This window comes from Mustela nigripes, chromosome 4 (assembly GCF_022355385.1).
Source record: "Mustela nigripes isolate SB6536 chromosome 4, MUSNIG.SB6536, whole genome shotgun sequence".
Lineage (NCBI taxonomy): Eukaryota > Metazoa > Chordata > Mammalia > Carnivora > Mustelidae > Mustela > Mustela nigripes.
This window is the reverse complement of record NC_081560.1, coordinates 102,347,198-102,369,662: the sequence shown is the minus strand read 5'-3', so window position 1 is coordinate 102,369,662 and position 22,465 is coordinate 102,347,198. Positions and strand designations below refer to the sequence as shown.

At 40.2% G+C, this 22,465-nt stretch overlaps 1 long non-coding RNA gene across 4 annotated transcripts in view; it reads right to left on the bottom strand.

The window, feature by feature from the left end:
- The window catches only part of LOC132015146 (uncharacterized), a 112,244-nt gene that overhangs the window by 65,667 nt on the left and 24,112 nt on the right, over positions 1–22,465 (bottom strand). The window contains exons 3-6 of one of the 4 annotated variants that reach the window (XR_009403560.1): positions 11,583–11,695; positions 10,252–10,419; positions 6,909–6,987; positions 1,599–1,735 (exon numbers count right to left, since the gene is read on the bottom strand). This is a non-coding gene — a long non-coding RNA (uncharacterized LOC132015146). The remainder of the gene's footprint in view (positions 1–1,598; positions 1,736–6,908; positions 6,988–10,251; positions 10,420–11,582; positions 11,696–22,465) is intronic. The other 3 variants (XR_009403559.1, XR_009403561.1, XR_009403562.1) reach the window with 3 other exon arrangements.

Here is a 22,465-nt window from a genome sequence, read left to right as displayed (position 1 = left end):
GCTGAGGAAGTGGGGCTCGGGGAGGGTATTTGCCTGAGGACCTGAGAAGCTTCCCGGCAGAGAACAGAGAGAACATGGGTGAGAGCAGTGTCTCCCCAGGGGGGAGGAGGGGCGATTAGGGCACACATGGGTATGTGTCTGGCCCACTCCCCAAGGACTCATTTCTTGCCCCCGCCCCAGGAGTGATAACAGGGACAAGTATGTCACCTGAGGGTCTAGAAGACTTTGGAGGCATCATGAAGTTCTGCTTTGGAATCTTATAGCAGAAAGGTCAGAGAGAGACTCAGCCACTGTGGGCTTGTTGTGCCCCCTTGGAGTTCTTGGTAACCCCATTGGGCAGGCACCAGTGCCCTGGACAGCAAGTATCAGTCACCAAACTCAGATACCCATTGAGTATGACAGAGAACAGGGACACCTTTGTCTAGTACCCAAAGTCTAGCGCCCCTGGTGGACATTGGCTGCTTCACAGGGCTCAGAGCCTTAAGTATAGATCTCAGAAAAGCAGGAAGAAAATGATGTCTTCTAAGTGATAGCTAAAAGGATGCATTGGTGGGTACATCCAAGGTAGTGTCAAGACTATAAGGAATATGGAGTCTGGACTTACTTACAAGGGCATAGTAAAGTTCTACAATAGCAGATTAGGCGAAAGCCACAGAAACAGACCACCCGGTGCTGTTATTATGACCCCTATTTAGCCAATTGTGTCTTGTGTTCTAGAATAATGATTGGTCTTTATAATCGAGGCAAACAGCTGGATACCACCCAGATCACCATGAATCAAATTTCACATGTTTAGATTTGCTCTTTTTATTATCCTGGAGATCACAGTGTTCATAATAAAATGAATAAATCAAATATTGACATTAATCAGCTTCAAGAGTGAAAATAAAATTCACCTACTTACTGTCATTCTTGTAGAAAATACTTTTTGTCTTATTTCAGGAACTGATTGATCTTATAAAATACAAAGAGAGATCAAGTCTCTCTCAAGCAAGAGGGATGAATGTTTAGCTAAAGGAAAGGGTCAAATAGACCCACCAAATTTTTGAAAAATCAAGTTTATTACTAAAGAGATGATAGATCCTTCATTGCCCATGTCAGTCTGTATTTGAATATATCTCTAAGGAAAAAGTCCTGCTGAAGGGATCAGAATATCTAAATTCTAGCCCCAGCATTGCTTTCTACTTTGCGACTTTTAGGTCGCCCCTCACTTCTCTAAACTTTAGTCTCCCTGTATTTAAAATTATGCTAATAACATTGGTCCTATAGCAATGACTTATGGGAAGGTGTTTTGTACACTGTAAAGCATGTAGCAAAGACAAGACACTGCAATTGCAAGTTCAGGTTCAAGTTTGATCACTTTCTGCATCTGCAGTCCTCATTCCCCTCCCTCTTGTCCTTGCTCTCCTTTCAATATGGTCTCCAGAAGAATGATTTTCCTTCAGTACTATATGATGGTGCAATCTAGGAGTTTACAGACTTTGATGAGATTAACTTAAGATTTGACAACATCAACGCATAATGTAGTAACTCCACTCTTTCTGCAGAGTCCCCTTTCCTGGCATAATTAAGAAGAAGATGAAGAAAAGAGAAATTACCTCCTGATTAAATTTTATCTGTGTTGTTCTCTTGATGACTCTTGCTCCTTCCTTTTCTTCTGCTCCTTTCTCTGCACTCCCACGCACCTCTTCCTCATTTCCTTTCAGCACTTCTTTCTTAAGGAGTCCAGGGCAGCCTAGTAAGAATGAAAAAATGTGTATGGTGGGGCAGACGGACTTGGGCTCTGACTCTCTCTGGTACTTACTAACTGTGTAACCAAGAAGAGAGCATTCACCTTTCCTTAGCCTTGCTTCCTCCTCTATCCACTGGTGATACTAGTACCTACCAGGTGAGATCAGATAGAATACATACATAAACTGTTTCACTTTAACTCATTGGTATTTAATAAACATCCAGCATGAACCAGATTGCACTCAAGACATTTGGAAATGTGGGATTAAATGACAGACACAGTAGGTGCTAAATAGCAGTATCCATTACTCTCTGCCTTTTCCCAGTTTAATAAAAACCTTTAGAGCCAAGGCCATCCTTGGGCAGCCAAGTTCCCATGGGATAATGGAGGCTCTCTAGAGAAAATTCTTATGGCACTACAAAATTAGTGAGGTCAAAAAAGAGTTACTATACAAGTCAAGTTACCTAGCCTTACTTCTCTGCCATGCCCAAAGACCAAGGCTACTACAGATTTTACTTTCATGACAGTGGAGTCATAGATACTCCAGGCTAAATGAGCTTGCTTCTAAATCCCACACTGGAATGGAGAGGCAAGCAAGGACTGACTGGGACTCCTGCAGAAAGCAGGACAGGGAGTGTCTGAGTCCATGTGGACCTTTGTAGCAAAAAAGCACAGATCAGTTGGTTTATAAACAACAGAAATTTATTTTCCACAGTTCCGGAGGCTGAGATGTCCAAGATCAAGGCATCAGCAGATTCATCATCTGATGGGAACTGCTTCCTGGTTTGCAGATGTCTGTCTGCTCCTGGTTCACAGATGACTCTGTCCTCACAATGAGGAAGGGGCAAGGGAGCTCTCAGAAATCTCTTCCAAAAGGACATGAATTCCATTCATGAAGTCTCCACCTTAAGGACCTAATCATCCCCCAAAAGCCCCACCTCTAAATACATTGGAGGTGAGGACTTGAAGACATGAAGTTGGGGAGGACACAGACATTCAGTCCATAACAGAAGAAAAGAGCATATAGACACAATCACCCCCAAAATAGTCCACCCTGAAAAATAATGAAAACAGATCGATCACTGGTGGTAAAGCCAAGAGGTGGATATTAACAGTCTGAAAGGAGGCCACTTACAGGAGTGCTTGACCAGAGAGGGTGGTCGTGGAAAGGAAAAGATTCTGGGAGGGAGGAAGACCTGGATAGGAGAGGCAGCCCTTGGGGGAATGGTGGAGAAGGATAAGAAGAAAGAAAAGAAAAATCAAAAATCAAAACAAAGACACACACCAAATATCCCACCCCCTCACCCCAAAAGGCATCATTTCTTCAAGAAATATCCCCTTCCTCCACTAACAGGCTTTTAGACTAAGAAACTTAGTAAACTACCCAGTTCCTGCTCCCCTGCCTACTACAAATATGTGTAATAACTAAACAGGAAAAATATTAAAAAATATTAAAAATTTAACATTACATCCCAACATGAATTAAATACAATTTTTAATAGTATGTTTAACGAAGGGATATCTCAAGTCAGAGATTCAAAACTCAGTGAAGAAATGAACAACAACAAAAGATGTGAAACCAGTTGATTGAACTTGATAAAGCAATTGAATTTTTAAAAAAAAAAGAATTCATCTCAGAAATGAATGCTAAATTACAAGTTTCCCAAAGGAAAAGACATTTGGATGAAAATGTAGTTAGAGACATCGAAGAGAGGAATGGTGAAGAAAGTGTATAAAGTGTATAAAGAGATTTTAAAAATTGAGAGAGAAAATTACAAAGAAAATTCAACATATATTTAATTTGAACATACTTGAAATCACATCTAAAACTACTTTCTAAAAATAAAAGGCTTGACTCTACATATTGAAAATGCCTACATTATTGCCAACTACAAAGCATATTTTTGCAAAATAAGACTTTGAACTCTATTTTTTATTGAACAATTTATTTATTAAAAAAAAAAAAAAAACCTTCAGGAAGAAAAGGTCCCATCACTTACAAAGGAAAGAAGATCAGGGGGGTCTCAGAATTCTTGACAGCATGTGTACGTAACACAACACCGCAGCAACATTTTTGAAAATTCAAGGTGAGAAAGCGTAAGCGGCATGATCTTATACCTATGCAAGCTTTCCTTCAAACACCAATGGTACAGAAAAACAGTTTTAATCTGCAAGAACTCAAGAGAATACAGCACTTATAGTCCCTTCCTGACAACCTACTAACAGATAAGTTTCTTCCAACTGAGAGATGACTGGAGAAACTGGCAAAGAGTCTAGCGCTAAGAGCACAATATATTTAGTGGAGCTTAGAACAAAACAAAGATGGAGAAGAAGAGTGGAAAAATTTTATGTAAACATTACATGTTTTGACAAAGTAGAAATAATTAACTGAAAGCTGAGAGAAGTAGAGAGGCAGAGGACAGAATAAAAGTTTATTGACTGTGATGTAAATAGTAAGTGGGAGTCAAAGAACTGAAAGACATCTTTCCTAAACACCTAAGGATGACCCTGCATACCAAGATAAGACCTTCATAGAAATTAATATTTTATTTAATAATAATTTTATTACCGTACAATATTTTATATGAGCTTGCTTCCAAATCCCACACTGGAATATGTTATTATTTTATTCTGTTACTTTTCATTTTTATATTTCTAGTTCATTTGCTCTTATTTTATCATTTTTAAAAAACATCTCTGCTGAATAAAAGCCATGAATAAAAGCTACGCAGATTTTATTCCATTCACTTTACCCTAGGATTAACAGATCTGACCCTGGACTGTTGGCAGCCAGCAAATTTACCTTCGTTCTAATCACTCTCAAAAATTAACCACAATTTTCTAAGTTTGGAGAGTCATCTACTCTGAGTCAGAGAGGGAAAATCAAAGTAGAGGACCCCTTTGACTTTTGTCAAATATCAACCCTCAGAGCCCTACTGAAGAGATCTCCCTAGTGCACAGGAGGAGAGGCACGGAGAGGAAATAATGCAAATCAGGAGCTGTGGAAATTACATAGTCCAAAAGATCTAGGGCACAGAACCTAGATCAGGCAGGCATCAGATGGTACCATCAGGAATGGAAAAAGACTGAGCAGGTGTTTCTACCGATTGATGATTTAATGCAACCTTTGTATCATCCATCTCCATGGTCAAGAGGAGGGACTTCACAAAACACAGAGTATTACGCAGAAGCAGTTTCCCCTTATGGAACAACAAATATGAATGTCTTAAACAATCTAACTCTCTCCAGTGTCTTTCCTTTCCCGTGACTCCAATGCCATTCTTTGCTGTGCTGAGTTTTTGTAAAGACTCTCTTAAAGGCTAGAAAGGCTTCAAAAGAAAATCTTTTTTTAAGATTTTTAATTTATTTGAGAGACAGATTATGAGCAGGAGGGAGGAACAGAGGGAAAGGGAGAAGCAGACTCCCCAGTGAGCAGGGAGCCCGAGAACATGACCTGAGCCGAAGACAGATGCTTAACCAACTGAGCCACCCAGGTGCCCCAAAAGGGATGGTCTTCTCATGGTGAAATTGTGATCTCTATGACAGATCACAGGCTAAAATGTTCAGAAAACATCCTGCTCCCCATGCTTCTACCAACGCGACAAGTTAGATTTCTTTGCAAGCCAAGAATAAGTTCTAAAATCGTTTCTCCATGTTGGCCATTCTGAGGATCACAGAAAGGCTAACTCCATTCCAGTCATAAGTTGGACTCTCTCTGACTGTGGCAATAAATATCAGGTTTCTTTTCAGCTACATCATCAGCGATGATTGTGAAGAGCATATGTGCCAATGCAGTGTCATGGAACCTAGATACCCCTGAGTTTATAAGCTTTTGTCATATCAGCCAGTGCCAGTGGAATAGTACAGAGCAACGCTCTCATTTTATATGTGAGGAAACAGCTCCAGAGCAGTAAAGGGAATTCTTCATAAGTAAAAAGCTCTGGCAGAACAGATCAGTTCAGAGACCTCTTGGAGTTAAATCATGGTGGGAGGAGATACTGTAGAGTGATATCCAGAAGTGAGAAAGATGGACCCCTCAGCTAGCCCTGAAGGACTACACCACGGCTGTGCAGATGGACCTTAGAAAGACTGCAGTGGAGTTCCCAGCTCAAAGTCCTCCCAAGATCCACCTACGCTGCACCCTCAATTGCAGGGTACTTAGCAGAGCTGATTGATCAGTACTCCTGTGTGGGTTCCCTAGCACATCACAACATGCTCGCCAATACTCCATGGGGCAGACCTGTCACATTAATACTTCCAGCTCTCACTATATGAAAAATGACAATAATGGCAAGAAGACGATGATAACAACAGTAGCTATAATTATTGACCATATACTATGAGCCAGCCCATGTTCTAAGTATTAACCTCCTGTTACAGAAACTGAAACTGAGACTTAGAGCTGGAAAGATAATTAACCTGGTGACCTAATTCCAAAGCTTGTGCTCACTGTGCTATAACACTGTTAGATGATGTGATCCTTCCATTAACCAGTTGCCTATGTCCATTTGAGCTGTGGAGACCTATGGAACCTATAAGGCGATGGATGGTTCTGGACTCATCTGTGGCCACCATCTTATACAGGTGCTCTGTTATGCATGGCATAACTGAGATTCCAAAACATTCTGATCCCTCCATCTCTTGGAGTGGCTGATATGCTGGCTCAGAAGTTATTATTACCTCTCTCCCTGTCCATACTCAAGCCCAATGCTCTATTCTCTCTCATTACTGATCCTATACCTATATCCTGCAATTTCCAGACTAGAAAAACAATTCCGTCCAATAATTTGAGCATTTTAGGTCAACCTTAATTACATCAACTTTAGATCTTTTTAAACTATCTTTGTTCTTTTGGCCTCAATATTAACTTTCTCATGACCTCCAGGGACCCAAACTGGAAATATTTGTGGGATGCCAGGTTGCTAGTATCAAAAATATCCCTCCGTGTTGGTCATGAACTACTCAGGTCATGGAGATACGCATATTAGGCATATGTATTTCCTCCTTATTAGACTGTGCTACATCTTTTCAGATTTAGACCATATCAGTAAGGATAGCATTATACCGTTCCACAACAATGAATAAATCCCTAAATCTCAAGGGCTTAATGACAAAAGTTTGCTTCTTTTTCACACCACAGTCTGTTGTTGCCCTGGTGGCTTTCTACCCTGCTTACCCCCAAGTGGCAATTCAGCTGCTCAGGTTGTTTCCGTTTTATTATTCAGCGATCTTAGAGTCCTTCACTTGCAGCCACACTGGTGAGAAAGAGGGCAGAGAATACACACGAGCTCTTAATGACCGGAGACCTGAAATAGCTCCCCACTTGGGCGCATACCCCATTGGCCTAACTCAGCCACATTGTCCAATAGAACTGCAAGAAAAGGTGGGAAACTGAGTCTTTCTGTATACTCAAGAAGGAGAGAGCAATGATTAAACATCTCGACGGTCTCTGCCCTCAAATTATATAAACTCTGGCCCTTTAAATCCTAGACCCAACCCTGCTGATACTGTATATCCACCCACCTAGGAAAGTCTCTTCTCTCTGCCTTTAAAATATTGCAAATGTAACTACTTACCACCACCTCTATGGCTTCCATGGTGGTCCCAGCCTCCACCATGGCTGGGCTTAAGGATGACAACAGATTCCTTACTAGTTTTGTTGCTTCCTCCTTGCTCCATCATAATCTCATCTCCAAACCGGTCAGAGTAATCGTGTTAGATATGGGTCAAATGGTGACTTGTCCCACTGCACTCAGAGTGAGTGAGCTTCAGAGTCAATATTCTCACCTTGGCCTCCAAAGCCCTTCACGTCTGCTCACCCATATTATGTCGCCAACCTTACCCCTCTTCTTACCTCTCCACCCCCCGACTTTAGGGCCTTTGCGCTGGCTGTTCCTTCCTCCTAAAATGTCTGGATATCTGCATGGCTAATTTCCCCTCTTCAAGTCTTTGCTCTGTTGTCACCCTCTCGGTGAGGGTTGCCCTGGCACATTCTACCCCCCACCCCACAGTCTTGCACTCCACATTCCCATTTCCCCATTCAGTGTTCTTCATGGTTCTCATCCTCTTCCAACATACTATGTATTTATTTTATTATCTGGCCCACCATATTCACTGGAATATAAGCTCCACCAGAACAGGGAATTAGTGTGTGGTTCACAAGTACTTAGTACAGTGCCTGGCACATAACAAGTTCTCAATCAATATTGTCAAATCAAATAAGGGAATGAATCCTGGGACCCCAAGGGCCTAGGAGTGAATCCCGGAATCCTTTTCAACATTTCTGCTAGAAAATGTGGAAGAGATAAATGCACCTACTTCCCTTAAATCCAAAAATCTCTAAGATATATTTAGTTTGGCCTTTACTAAGACTTTCGCCAAAATTCATCCATGGTCATCCTATTACTAAACTCATTTTGTAGGTCTCTGTATATTTTCTTTCTTTTTTTTTTAGTTCTGTTTTTGACTCTGCCAATATTGTATATTTAGATAGTAAGATGTTTTTAAGGCAAGGATTATGGCTTTCAACTTGATCAGTAGAGAGAGGGTCTTAATACAATCTTTTGAACAGTAGTAATGGTAATTTTTTAAAATAAGCATCTTAGCAATTTTTCTTGGCTTTTATATGTACGCAGATTCTCTTTTGTATATAGACCCAGGCCAGCCAAAGAAAAGGGGTAAGCTCAGAAGACATTCTCTCACCCACCCAAAATCCCCTCTGAGACAGGCCTGGAGAATTAGCCCTAACCTCACCAGGCTGTCAGAACCATGCAAATGAGTCTCCCTTTATCTGTTTAAAAAAAAAAAAAAGGCTGCAAAGCAGACCAGAGGGTTTAAAGACCATTTCTTTCTCCCTTCCCAAGAGGCTGGATCACTAGTGTCTGGATGCAAGCTGAGCATTACAGTCATTGTTTTAAATAAAGGGCCCCTTTGATCTGGTTTAAAAACACAAACAGCAGGGCCTTTGCCCAATCTGAATTGGACATGTGTCCTTTGATTCTGTAAATAATCAAATTTGAACATAGTGTGTCTTTTAACCACAACTGTGAAGTGTGGAGTGAGGCAAGTTTCTGTTATAAGGAGACAATTTGCATTTATTAAGTAATATTTTCCAACAGTGCATTCTTGTTTCTGAGATTCTGAGCATGTTCCTTCATCAACATAAGGATGAATTATTTCTTTCTCTTCCCCGTCCCCATAATTCTCAACAATAAAGGAAAATCTATTTAGAAGAGCTCAATTTTCCTCAAAGGAACAACAACAAAAAAAGCCTCAAAGAAACCCAAACCAAAGTCACTCACATCAGTTCAATCTGCATCTTCTGGGCAGCTTTGACTATGAAGGGTGGAATGATTAGCTAAAAGGCTTCTCATGGAGTCCAGAGGTTAGCACTGTCTGGATATCATCAGGTATGCAAAACTCTAGGCCCACGGAAGGAAAAGACTCTGCAGGGTGCAAAAAAATTGTTCGCTTTCAACCCTTTTAGTAAAGGAAATGCAAGCCAGGGAGCATACTTTCTTGGGTCTTTTGGCCTCTGGATTTCTAAGCCCCAGGGCCGAAGGGAGGTTACGACCTTGAGCCCAAGCTCCCCAGAGCCCCAAGGTCATTTCTGAACTTGTATTTAAAGCTCTTCCCCAAAGGGAGTAGCAAAAGTTGGAGGTTGTTTCACTGTCAGGGTCAATTTATATTCGAAAGAGTGCAGGAGATGGGGTCTTTGCCCAGGGGACTTCCTAGGAAAAACAGAATTGACCTATTTCTAAGGAGAATGAATTCCAGAACTCAGTCCCTATGACCCACTCCCCACACACATCCGCTCTCTGTTCTTGCAGCAGAGGAGAGGACTTTCTGCAGATGACTTTTGTTAATAACAATTGTCACCCTCAGTATGAGGAACTGCCAGGATGCCTGGCATCCTTGACCCTTGTCATTAACTCTGACCAGGCAAAGACCCTCACTACATTCCAATGCCAAGAGCTTAAATCTCAAGTACAGCCTTGTATGGGGCATTGACTAACACCATCGTTCCAATTTTAATATTTACTTTTAAAATGTTTATGCCTTCCTAAAATGAGTATTAATGTACTTTACGCACGTTAGATGGAGACATTGCAGCTTTTTTTTTAGTACCCGAAGTTCTGAAATTCACAGAAATAGCCTTCCTCATAAAGATTACAAAGTGTGTACCTCAAAAGTCCAGGAAATAGGAAAACAAGGCTTACACGTATCACCACTTATTGCCCACTCACAATCACAGAAAGTAGTATCCTATATAACGTAAGAAATGACCACAGATCAGAGAAACAGCCTGAGCTCTCTCAGCCTGCTGTAAGTTTATTCTTGCACGGGATTTTATGAAAAGGTAGATGTCTCAAATCTACACATCATTTTGGAATAAAGAGCTCATCTCACTAGTTTTAGTGTGCACAACTTTCTTTTATACTCCAGACAAGATGGCACATGATAATACTTCCCAAACAGTAAAGACTTATTTAAAGAAAAGTTACGTGAATAACGGTTACCCTTCTCTCTTCTTTCAATGGCCACCAAAATGTGAAGCCAGGAAAAGGAAAAATATCCCTTGTAGATCGGGAAAATTGCTGTTCTTCTGGAAATCTTTCTTGTGTTTCTCTGAAATCATAGGGATCTGAGATCAGCTTTGTGTGGCCAACGAGTGACTTCTATTTGCACTAGAAAAAAAAAAAAAAAACAGAGGAAAAAACAGTGGTCGCCTCTGATGCACGCACTTTTGGACAGAATAAATAGCAACGCGGCTCCTTTCAACTTTGGCCGGAGTCCAGGGTAATAGTACATTTCAAATGTGTGTGTCACTTCGTCTTTTAGTATTAGATGCTCAGTATCAGGGTCAGACTTCTACAATGGATATGAAATAATCTTTTGAATCGTTGAAGACATCCAGCTCCCCTCTGAACTGGGGCTCCTCTCCTTTGGCTCATTACTGAAGAGCTCACACACATGAAGACCCCCCCCTCTGTGTGTAAGGGGAGGCTGGGCATCCATCTCCTTCTTTTAGCTGTTGACTGGCTGAGCTGAGTTCTAGTGCCTGTTGGACCACTAGCCAGCTGTGTTCTGGGGCTTGTCACGTTTGCTTTTCTGGACATCAGTTTCTTCCTCTCTTAAGATACAGAGGAAGAGCCATGAATAACACCTCTGGAGCTAATGATCTGTGGTTGTTTAGATAATTGTATGCACATGTGATTAATTAGTTCTTAATAAGGACAGAGACAAAATTAACTGAGTCTGTGGTCAATTAAGCCATCTTAGATGTTGGTGTAAAAATATTTGTCTAAGTGTTTCCTGTGTAAGAAAGTGAGTGGGATGTTCTTATTGTCCTTCATATAGAAACGGATAATATGGAAACACATGAAATTCACAAAAGATTACCTAGAAATTAATTTCATCTTATAAATTTGGCTCAAATCTGAAATCATTATTAGAAAAAGATCTATTTGGCTCAAGAATTCATGCCATTACGAAGTAAATATATCCCCATGAGAATGAATAAGATAAACAGTCATTTGCTAAGAGAAACTCTAGAGAGAAAAAAAATCAAGAGAGAACTTTCCGGGTCAGAGAAAAGCCCACAGGGGAGGGCATGGAGTATACTGGAGTGACCTGGGAAAAAACTTGGCCTTGGCAGAGTTTTGCCTGAGGGTTCTTTGAATCATAGAGAAAATCATACTCTCCATTTGTCTCTTCTTTCTAAAGTAAATTATCATTTCCTCACTTTGTCTATAGAGCAGGGACATGAATACGTCACCTCTCATTCAAATACAGTCAGGCTGACCCCAGTTAAGGCTTGCAGGAGATTCGTAGCAAAATAATTTCTTACCTAATTAGCTGGCACACGTGAACTAATTAGAGCTTTACTCCCTGCCAGTAAGAAACTTGAGAAATCTGGTCCAAACATGGAAAATCTGATCTCATTTGTGAGAGTTGAGACACCTGCAAGGGATGGAGGGAAGAGAGGGGTTTATTCAAGTCAAATGAGAAGGCTTGTGCGTCCTGCTTCCATTACATCATTCATTAAGAGGGCTGAGCTGCGGGTTTCACAAAGCCCCGTCACTGCATGATGGAATGGAAGAAATGATCAGACAGAGAAGTAATTGGTGCACGTGTGCTCGGCCATAGCATTAAATGTTTATGGAGTGTTCCGTAAACGTCAAGGTAGGAAGCAAATGACTAGCAGAGCGGCTGCCTTACATCAGGGACTTTGGGGGATGGAAGGGTTCTGAGCTTTTCGCGAGTAAGGCTCATGGGCAGGACATCAAACTACATAATGTCAGCACTAGATAGAGCTCAGGTATCTGACCAAAGAAATTCCAGATCTGCCCTCTAATTCTGCTAGTTTCTAAATGCATGACCTTGGGCAAGTTAGCTTATCTAGTGCCATTTTCATATGGTTATCCTGAGGTTGTACTTAGGCAATGAAGGAAACCACTTTTTTTTCTTAGTTTTTACTAAATACATAAAACATTATTATTTGTGTAAAATTATGCAGGCTTGTTCCATACATCTCAAGCAATGTAGAAAACTTGAAAAGTAAAGCAACATATGACCCAAATTGTTATTGTATAAAAATAATCTGTTAAAATTCTGTGAATATTCTATGCCTATACTAACAGTTTAAAGTTTTCACTCACCCATTTAAATTATTAATTACTAAATTAATTGCCCAGAGAAAAACACAATACATTTGCTTTCATCTAATTGGCTGTTCCATATTGATAAAGTTCACAAAGGGATTGCTTAATCGCTATCTTACATGAAGAAGAGAGAGGAAAATCTGACACAATACCCAGTAAAAGTAGTGCCCCTGCCAAGCCTGAATTTCCGCTGAAGTACTTTCACAAATATTTGATTCAAATTTCACTTTTTAAAGATTTTTCAATTTTTTTAGAGCTGCCGTTTAATAAACGCAACTTAGAGATATCTACCTGTTCCCGTGTATATAAATTAACTTGATTTTCCAAAGACTAAGGAGTGAAGTTACTTCTGCTGTCACTGTCTAATGAGTAAAGGACACCTTGAGACTGGGGGTGAGTGGTTGAAAGTAGTGTAATTTCTTTAGCCATCTTGTGTGAGGTCAAATCTTCTCAACAGTTTCTAACCCCCTCAACTGTGAATATTAAAATACTCTATGACAGAAACTTGCAATCATAACATCTAAATATTAACATTTTATTGTTACCCTTGATCAATCTAGTAATATCAAAATGTTTTTAATTGTACTAAAATAATTTTATGCTAATAAAAAAACGTTGGTGAGCATCCTTCTAGATACCTGCCAAAGGTAAATGGATGGATGAATAAAAGGAGGAAATAATGACCAAATCACAGGCTATTTTCATGTGTGTGTGATATTTTATTTAATTTCCTCAAATTTAACAGAAAACAGGGGAACTAAAATGATCTAAAGGAATTGCTGAGTCTCAGAGAAATTTTTGAAACAAATGTATAAAATTAATCTTATGTTTAAAAGAATTAATATAGATGTCCATGTGATATCACCCAGGTTTGGAAATTAAAAACTCTCCATGGGTCTTCCCAGATCACACTCACTTCCTCTCAATTATCTGCACAATAATAATTTTCTTGCTGTGCTTAGTACTTTTACTGTATAGGGAAGCATCCTGAAACATTAGTTGTTTAGGTTTGCCTGATTTGGATATTATGTACAAAGAGTTATACTATTGCTTCTTTTGCTCAGTCTTATATTTCTAAGATTTTTATTTTATTTATATGTATAGTTGTATTCATTCATTTTTGGAAGGCAGCTATGCTCACCACTATACCACAAATGCATATTCATTCATTTTTGTTGTCATATTTATTCCATTATCTGGAAAGAGTACAATTTATCTAATCCTCTGATTTTGGTTTTAATTTTCATTTGTCTGATTACTAATGACATAGGGTTTCTTGTCATATATTTATTGGTCAAATATTTCCTCTTTTGTTAAGGGTTTGTTCAATCTTTTATTTTTCTCTTGAGTTGTTGGTACTTACTACTAATTAATTCATAGGCAAGACAGATGATTGATTGATAGATGGATAGATAGATACAAATATCTTGATAGATATACATATTCATTCTAGATGCTAGATTTACCCATTATTAAGCTATTATCTCTTATTCTTAAATCCATCTTCCTCTATCTTGGTCTGTGACTTCAAAGCTATGTATTAGTTAGCTATTCACATGTAACAAATCACTTGGAAGATTTAGCCATTTTAAACAACACACATCCATTATCTCCCAATTTTTATGGACCAAAAATCCAGGCATAGCTTAGCTATCTCCCTTGCTTCAGAGCCTCTCACAAAACTATAATCACTGTGTCCAACTCAGGGTCTGTGGTCTCATCTTAAGGATCAGTTGGGGAAGGATCCACTTCCAAGTTCAGTCAGTGGCATTTGACAGGATTCTCTTCCTCATAGGCTATTGAACTACAGATCTCAGGTCCTCACCTGCTCTTGGCTGGAAACCACTCACAGATACTTGACATCTGGATTTCTCCAAATGATAGTTCGCTTTCATCGATGCACAAACACCAAGACAATAGATGGAATATGTCACACAGAAATGAGATCTTTTAACTTTTGCCATATTCTAGCAAGTCACCAGGTCTGGCCCGTGCTCAAGGGGAGGAAAACCAGGATGGTGGGAATCTACACTTACTCATCCTCAGTTGGTTTCTGTCGAAGTCCATCAATATAAGGCCCTAGAGGAAGTCAGAAGGCAGGAAGAGGGAGAGAACCTGGCATTCTGTATCTCCCACTATTCCTATTAGTGTCACTCCTGTTACGGTTCTTCATTTGGAAGTAGAAGTTGGAAAGAGTAGCAGTTAGTTAACAGTCTCCAGAACTTTCCACATTCCCAGAGCCAGTCTCATCACACCTCCTCAGAGACAGCAACGCCAGCAGGAGCCTGGCATGCAACTCCACGAGGACCCTCCCACACTCACCAGCCTGAGAGCAGCCTCTTCAGAGGCTTCTACAGAACTTTCTCCCAGCCCCTCATGCCTAATCGTTGCACTATTTCTCTGGGATCCTGCTGCCCTAAGTGTGGGAACTGCTTCTTGTAGCTAACTCTATGTTACCTTGGTACTCTTTTTTTTACTTCTCCAGCCTCCCATACCCATTTAACCAGTTCCCTATATGAAACAGTTTCTGCTAAAACAACTAGGGTGGCTTCTGACTCATACGCCAATAGATTTGCCCAGTTTGAGGGATTTGAAACAGAACTAAAAATTCTTCTTTCCTTCAAAGACTCACAACTCAGTGAGGAAATACTACATATTTACAAACAGCTATAATACAGATATCAAATGGGGCTATAAAAAAGGTATACATAATTGGTTTTAGGAATTTAGAAGAGGAAAAAGTGCTTCTGGCTTGGAGAACCAGAAAGTCTTCCTAGAGAAAGGAGGATTTTAGCTAGATCCTAAAGAGTGGTAATTCTTTATAGGAATAGCATTCTAAGAAGAGGGAGCAACAAGAGAAAAGCAATAAAGAAAATATAAGAAGAAATAAGGTTTGGAAGTTAAGTATACAAACCAAAAAACTCAGAATCTGGTCTCTATACCAGCACTGCCCACTGAAAATTGACAGTGAGCCACAAATTCAAGCAATGAAAGTAGTCTTAAATTATCTAATAGGCACATTTAAAACAAAAAGTAAAGTGACACAGACAAATGAAGTATTTTATTTCAGGATATGTAAAATATTTTAAATGATGATATAACAGATACTAAACTATTTTACATTCTTTTTCTTAGACTAAGTCTTCAAATTTCAGTGTGTGTTTTTTTTTTAATTAAAATTTTTTTTATAAACATATAATGTATTTTTATCCCCAGGGGTACAGGTCTGTGAATCGCCAGGTTTACACACTTCACAGCACTCACCATAGCACATACCCTCCCCAATGTCCATAACCCCACCCCCCTTCCAGTGTATGTTTGACATTTATAACACCCTTCATTTTGGACCAGCCGCATTTCAGGTACTCATAAGCACATGTGGCTTTCGGCTACCATATTTACAGCACAGCTCCAAACAAGAGGGAGTCATGAAAGATTTCTGAGCAAGGAACCAATATAATTAGGGAAGTGCTTTGGAAATTTTAGTGTGGAAAAACTGTGTATTCAGTGAGCAGACATTTACTGACCACCTCATATCTGATAGGAAGAATGTTAAGGCAGTTACTGTTTACTGAATGCAAAACTGTGCCTAATGATCAGTGAAAACCTTTGGAATTTTTTGGGGGGGAGAAAAATTAGATGCCCTGTTCTAACAATGTTTTCAGGTTTATTCATTTGTTTTAACATTAGTTAAATTTTATATATGTAGTGAGAGTCTTGTCAAATTTCTCAAAACAACTGAACATGAAACTGAGTTTTCCAAAAAGTATTCTCCTTAACAAATCCAAGGATATAAAGCTGCATTTTGGATTTATGCTTCCTGAATATTTTAGGATCTGTCAATCCTCCTACTAATCCTCTTCCCTAGAGACCTTTAATATGGTGATTACTGACATTCCTACTAAAACGATAAAAATACAGGAAATGTCATTTTAATGATTGTGGGCTTCAGCCTTTCCAAGTTACAAGATTTAAATGAGAATTATTTACAAGTGGAGTGCACTGCCTCCTAGGAATTCATTTGGCTCACCTGGATTTATGGACTTAGTCTGTTTTCTATTTCATTTTATAAATGTTAAGCTACTTATTAAGATAGGAAACAAATATTGATAATGCATGGAGTGGCGTGCTCTGTCCATAACCAACAATGCTCATGTTACTTATTCATTTAATCTTGGGAGATCAGTCACAAGACTCTGTATATTATCTTTTAACATTTGCTATTTATTGCTCTTCTACAAAAAAAAAAAAAAAATCCATAATTGTCCTCAAACCCTTTTTGGAATCAAGACAAGAGTAAACAATCTTCAAACTATTCGAGGATTTAGTAAATGTGCTCTTTCCATATTTGGGGTCAGATCATCTGACATTGTAATAGGACAATAGAATCTAGGTTCTGAAGTTCAACTTCACGAATGCAGTCTTTGCTAAATAACTCTGGACCTGATCATTGGCAGCATGGAGGAGGGGAAGAGGAAAAGGGAATTGAAAATATTTTAACCTTGCAAAATGTCCTATATGGGTGAGGGTCAGTTAATACCTGGTCTCTACTATGAAGCCTATTATACTTTGCCTGGGAAATAAGTCATACTTATGTAAGGACTAAGTAAGACTGCAGGAGGGAGCCTTGGGGCATTATTGATGAGAGCCTGAACTAATGGAAGAGATGAGGGAGGAGCAGTCAGGCTAAAGAGAGCCAACCTCGATGCAAATTCAGCAATTGATATGATGCTAATGGAGAGCATGGCTTCATGGGTAACACCTCTCTGGGTTTTCCACTGTGGTTGCTGGTACCTGGTTGCACCACTCTCCAAGAGAGAACCGTGGAGCAGGAGTGAATCGGGAGTCTAGGAACAGGGAGGGAGCTTCTCATGGACAGGTAGATTCAACTTAGTATAGGTTGAGATGCCCATGGGACACAAAGGAGGAGAGTACCACACCCAACTGGATGTATATGCTTAGAACTTGGAAGGCTGATTTGGATAGAAAATATACACTTCATAATCAAGTCCTAATTGAAGACATGAATGTAGGTAAGCACTCCTGGGAAGTACATGTAGACACAGAGAAAAATGGAGTAAGGACAAAACACTGAGAAACCAGCATTAAAAGGAAGGGAAGAGAGAATATCTAATAAAGGATTCTGAGACTGTAGATGCCAGCTCTTCCCCTGACCTGGCCGACACTGGGTTCATTGGCAACTGTGCTGGAGACTTTTCTGGAAACTTGACAACTTCCCTCCTCTCTGCTTCATTGTCTGAGGACTTTCTCTGGTGCCAAGGGAACCTATTCAGCAAGCAAAAGGGTATCCCACAGGTACTGAGAATTTAGTGAGTTCAGTCAGAGAAATAATACAGCTCCCCATCCTTAGTGGGTCAATTCTGGGGTGTCTGGTACAGGGGTCATCAGAATTCCCAGAGCATCTACCACACTCACATTACCTTTAACTTGCCCTTTATCATATTGTTTTCCTATCCCTATTTCACTCTTCCCATGTCTTTGCTCTTCCCAGATCACTTCCCAAATAAATTACCTGTATTCCCTGTCCCCACCCCCTCCCACCACCACCACCACCACTACCAAAATTTACCTGTCAGAGTCTTGGAGGAGAAAACTAAACTAAGATAGAAGGAAAGAGCAGCAAGGTAGGAGAAAATCAAAACAGTCTGATGTCTTGGGGGAAAATCAAGAGGAAGGAGAGAATTTCTTGAAGAAATTGACCAACAGTGCAAAACAGTACAGAGATAGTGAGCCAGATAAGGACTGGAAATATTTCTCTGAATTTAGCAGCTAGAAGATGACTTTGACAAGAACATTTTCAGTGAAATGGTGGGAGTAGTAGTCAAATTTTAGGAGCTGTTATGTGATTGTGAGTAGAAAAGAGGAGGCGGTGATAAATGGAGGAGAAATGGTAGTAGCTGAAAAGAACATGGAACAAGGAGGGAGGTTTTATAATTTGTTGAAGATGGCATGGACTGAGTGTGCTGAAGAAATGGGCAGTAGAAATGGTGCCAGTAGAGAAGTATGGGCAAGTCATAGAGTTGAAAAGACCTTGGAGGAAGAGTGAAAGGATAGAATCCCAAGTGGAAGCCATCCATCTTGGCTTACCTTGTCCACAAAAAAACAGGCCAGTGATAAATGTACAGTGAAAAACTTTACGGTAGGTAAGAAATAGAGAAAGTTCCTAACTTGACTTCTATTTTCTCTGTAAAGCAGGAGACCAGTCATTAGTCAATATCGATAGCCGAGATGAGAAGGAATGGAGCTTTGAGGACAGTGGTGAGGTTTGAAAAAGCAGCTGTGGAACTCAGTGCTGTGGAATGTACAGACACATAGAAGGATGGCCAGGGAATACGGAGGCCCCTGCAAAACTGAAGAAGACGATGCTGTGGTGTGCTTAGTCCCTGAGGTGTGGTTCAGCAGCTTAGAGACAGAAGCCTAGAAGCCTAAACACTGTGTTTATTCAAATAGACCTAGAACTATATGGTTATGCTACTCAGGGTTCTCCAGAGAAACAGAGTCAATAGTGTGTATGTGTGTGTACGTGTGTGTACATGTGTGTACATGTTTATGTAGGGTCCAAATTCTGTAGGATAAGCTAGCAGACTAGAGACCCAGGGAAAAGTTAATATTGTAACTTGAGTCTGAAGGCAAGCTGGAGGCAAAATTCCCTCTTCCTTTGGGGACCTCAGTCTTTTTCTCTTAAGACCTTCAACTGATTGAGTGAGACCCACCCTCATTATGGAGAGTAATGTGCTTTACTCAAAGTCCATGACTAATTTAAATGTTAATATCATCTAAAAAAAATACCTTCACAACAACATCCTGTCTATTGTTGGACCAAATATCTGATATGTGACCTACCAAGTTGATAAATTAACCATTACAATGGTGATAGAAAGAGAGTGATTCATATTATAGATAAAAGCCTACACTGATCACAAGTAAAAATACAGCAGGAGAAGCCTGACACCCCGAGGGGAACAATGAAAGGCTCAAGAAACTCAAGAACAGTTTCTCAGAGTTGTCTGCAGAACATGCCCTAGAGTCACCGAGGATGTTTGTGAAAGGCAGATTTCCAGGCACTGCCTTCATATGTAGATGATTAGAATCTCTGAGTAAGGCTTTAGGAGCCTGCATTTTTCACACCCCTCAAAGTGATTATCAGATTCATTAAAGTTTAAGAAAAGCAGGATTAAAGGGGAATTGCTCATGAAGTTGTCCCAGGGAGATGATGGGAATTAGGCAGCAGGGAGAGTTTTAAAATTAAGACACTGTGTCCTAAGTGTGGATTCTTAATATTAAAGATTTATATGCTGCCCAAGTCCCAGGACAAGGCCATGGTTATGGGTTGCCAAAATGGAGAGGCAAAGTTCAACACAGCCACCTTAGTTAAGGTACTCTGAGGCTAGGTGGTTGCTGAGGTCACCCACTGACCTTTGGAGTTGCCCTGACTGAGGACAGTGTTCACGATGGAGGGTGGCTGACCAAGCCATTAGTTGAGAGAGAAGAGGGAGGAATCTACAGGGATACATTACAGCTTCAAGAGCAGAAGGAGATCTATAACATCTCTCTACTGACCTTTTACTGCACTAGGTGTGGGAAAGTGAGACCTCCTGCAAATGTCCTCTGGGAGAGCAAGATTGCAATGAGGATAATGGTTGATGTCCTATGAAGAGTCAGCAGACAGCAAGGGAATTTAATTCTATTAGAACAGGGGTAGGAGGGGGTGGATAGATGGGACCAGGGAGAGTTTGGAGGCAAGGAGAGAATGAGAGACAGGATTTGAAAGGGAGTCTAGAGCATTAGGAGAAGCTAAATGATCAGTGGGTCTTCAGAGCAGAGGCCAAGTCTGACAGGATTTGGGGTCTGCAGGATTTACTGGATTGCACTTCCAAATGGAATTTGGGGTTGAGAGAAGTTGGTGCCCCTATAGGCCTCAGTTTGTCTCATTAAATGATGGTTATAGCAGATTGGCCTTTGCCCTGGTTCCAACCGGAATAAGCTATTAATGGTCCCGTGGGAAAACCATTTCCCAGATGTGTGAATGAAGATAATGTTTAGTCAGCAGGACCTGTGAAGGGAATATCACAAGCTGCCTCTCAGAGGAAGGTTGAGAAGAATGGAATTTCAGAGAGATAAGCCAAAAAGCATGAAGGAAAGAAAGAGCCAAGCCCATTTAGACCATGGTCACCATTGTGGGTACATGATCCTGCTTTGCTTTGCCCTCCTGAAACCCTCATTTTTCTCCAGGATCGCTGTACTACTGGACACTGGTGGGGTGATCTTAGAACTGTGTGAGTGCACAGAGTTGCTGAGAGCTCTCTGTCCTCGTGTCTTGGAAAAGGAAAGATAAAAGGGAACCCCCTTTCTGCACTGGTTTCACCTCCAAAGAATGATGGGCCCAGAGAGGCTGACCGGGACTCCCAAGACACAGTCGCAACCCCAGCAGCGATGCCTAATGGCTTTACCAAAAATCTCTGCTATTTCTCAAAGCTCAAGAACACCCGTGTGAGCTAATTCAAACCTGGCTTAAAGGGAACAATGTAGAGAAGAATTCAGCCAAGTGCTTTCTTTCCATCTGCCCCAGAGACAATAATGCCAGTGTCATCAAATACAAGAAAAGAGAAATCCACTTGGGAATTATTATTATATTCATTTCTGCCAAAATTGTGGTAGAAAGTCCTCACACTATTTCAATAAAAAAGGTGAAAATGAAAATAGTTTCTAAGTAATTATAATAAATCCTTCCTGATTTCTTAAATAATTACTTGATTTTCCTGTTAGAGAAAATAGAAGGCATGAGTTTAATTAATTACATATCACCCTTCAGTTAGGTTCACTTGGGACCCAGGAAATCATTTTGTAAAGTTTTCCTGTATTGTGAAACCTGGTATAGGTACCAACTGATTACACCTTAAGTAACTCGGAAATGTGTGTGTGTGTGTGTGGTGTCTGTGCACGCACACCCACACACGTGTGTGTGTGAGAGAGAGAGCTTTAACAATTAGGGAAAATACATTTGAACAACGTTTATCCTACAATCTCATGATAAATTTCTTTCTGGAGATGTAGATAAATCAGGTTGCTAAAGAAAAAAGAATGTCACAATTGATCTGTGCCCCCTGGATGGTTTGCAGGAGCTTATGTATCACTCGAACTTTGTTAAAGCAATTCATACGCAGGAAAGGAAGGTAATAAAAATGTGTGAGTAAATGGAAGCAAAATCAAGTGAAGTTTTGAGACAACTACCCACGTAATTCTCTCTTTAAATATTCCTTTTGTTGAAAGGGAATTGGTGAAATCAATCTACACGGATCAAGTTAAATTCCAAATAAAATTGTTCGGGCACTGTTTTAAGGGCCCTTATTAAAAACCCAACCCCATGAATATGAAAGTAGCACTTCATTTTAATCTGAAGATGGAATATGTGGACAGGAAACCAGAGATGTGGACTGCACTAGCCATGCCTTGTAGGTCCTCGCCTATAAAGACAGAACAATGATGCCCATCCCACCTCCCCTACAGGATTGTTCTAAGAAATAAATGAGATCTCTTTTAATTTTGGAAGCACTCTGCAAATGCAAGGGGTTATTGTTCAGTTTTTTTTGTTTTTTTTTTTTCCCCCCTGGAATTACACCGTGTCTTACCACTTGCAGGAAAGGGGCCTGCACATGAACCAAAAGATAAAGCCCAGCTCCCTTGAGTCTCGTGCTTTTCTCTGCCACTCTGACCACCTTGTACCCCTCCTGCAGCTGAATATAGAAGAATTGACCCCAGGGTAGGAGGCAGAAGCCGATTGTTAGGTGTCTCTTCCAACTTCATCAAGATTCTTGGCTTTCTTCTTCATACCAGTAGTTTGAATTATTAGGTAGCAGACTTGCTGTCAAAAGACTGGATAATTATCTGTCATTTTCCATGTCTGAAGGCAGCCTTCCACCTCTGCAGTTAGATGGATAATTTGTGCTTGCATTCCAAAATTTATTATATTTGGATTTTATGTGGGTGTGCGTGATCCCTCAAGGGAGAAACCTCAAGGAACCTGTACTCTGCTCACCACCTCCCCCCC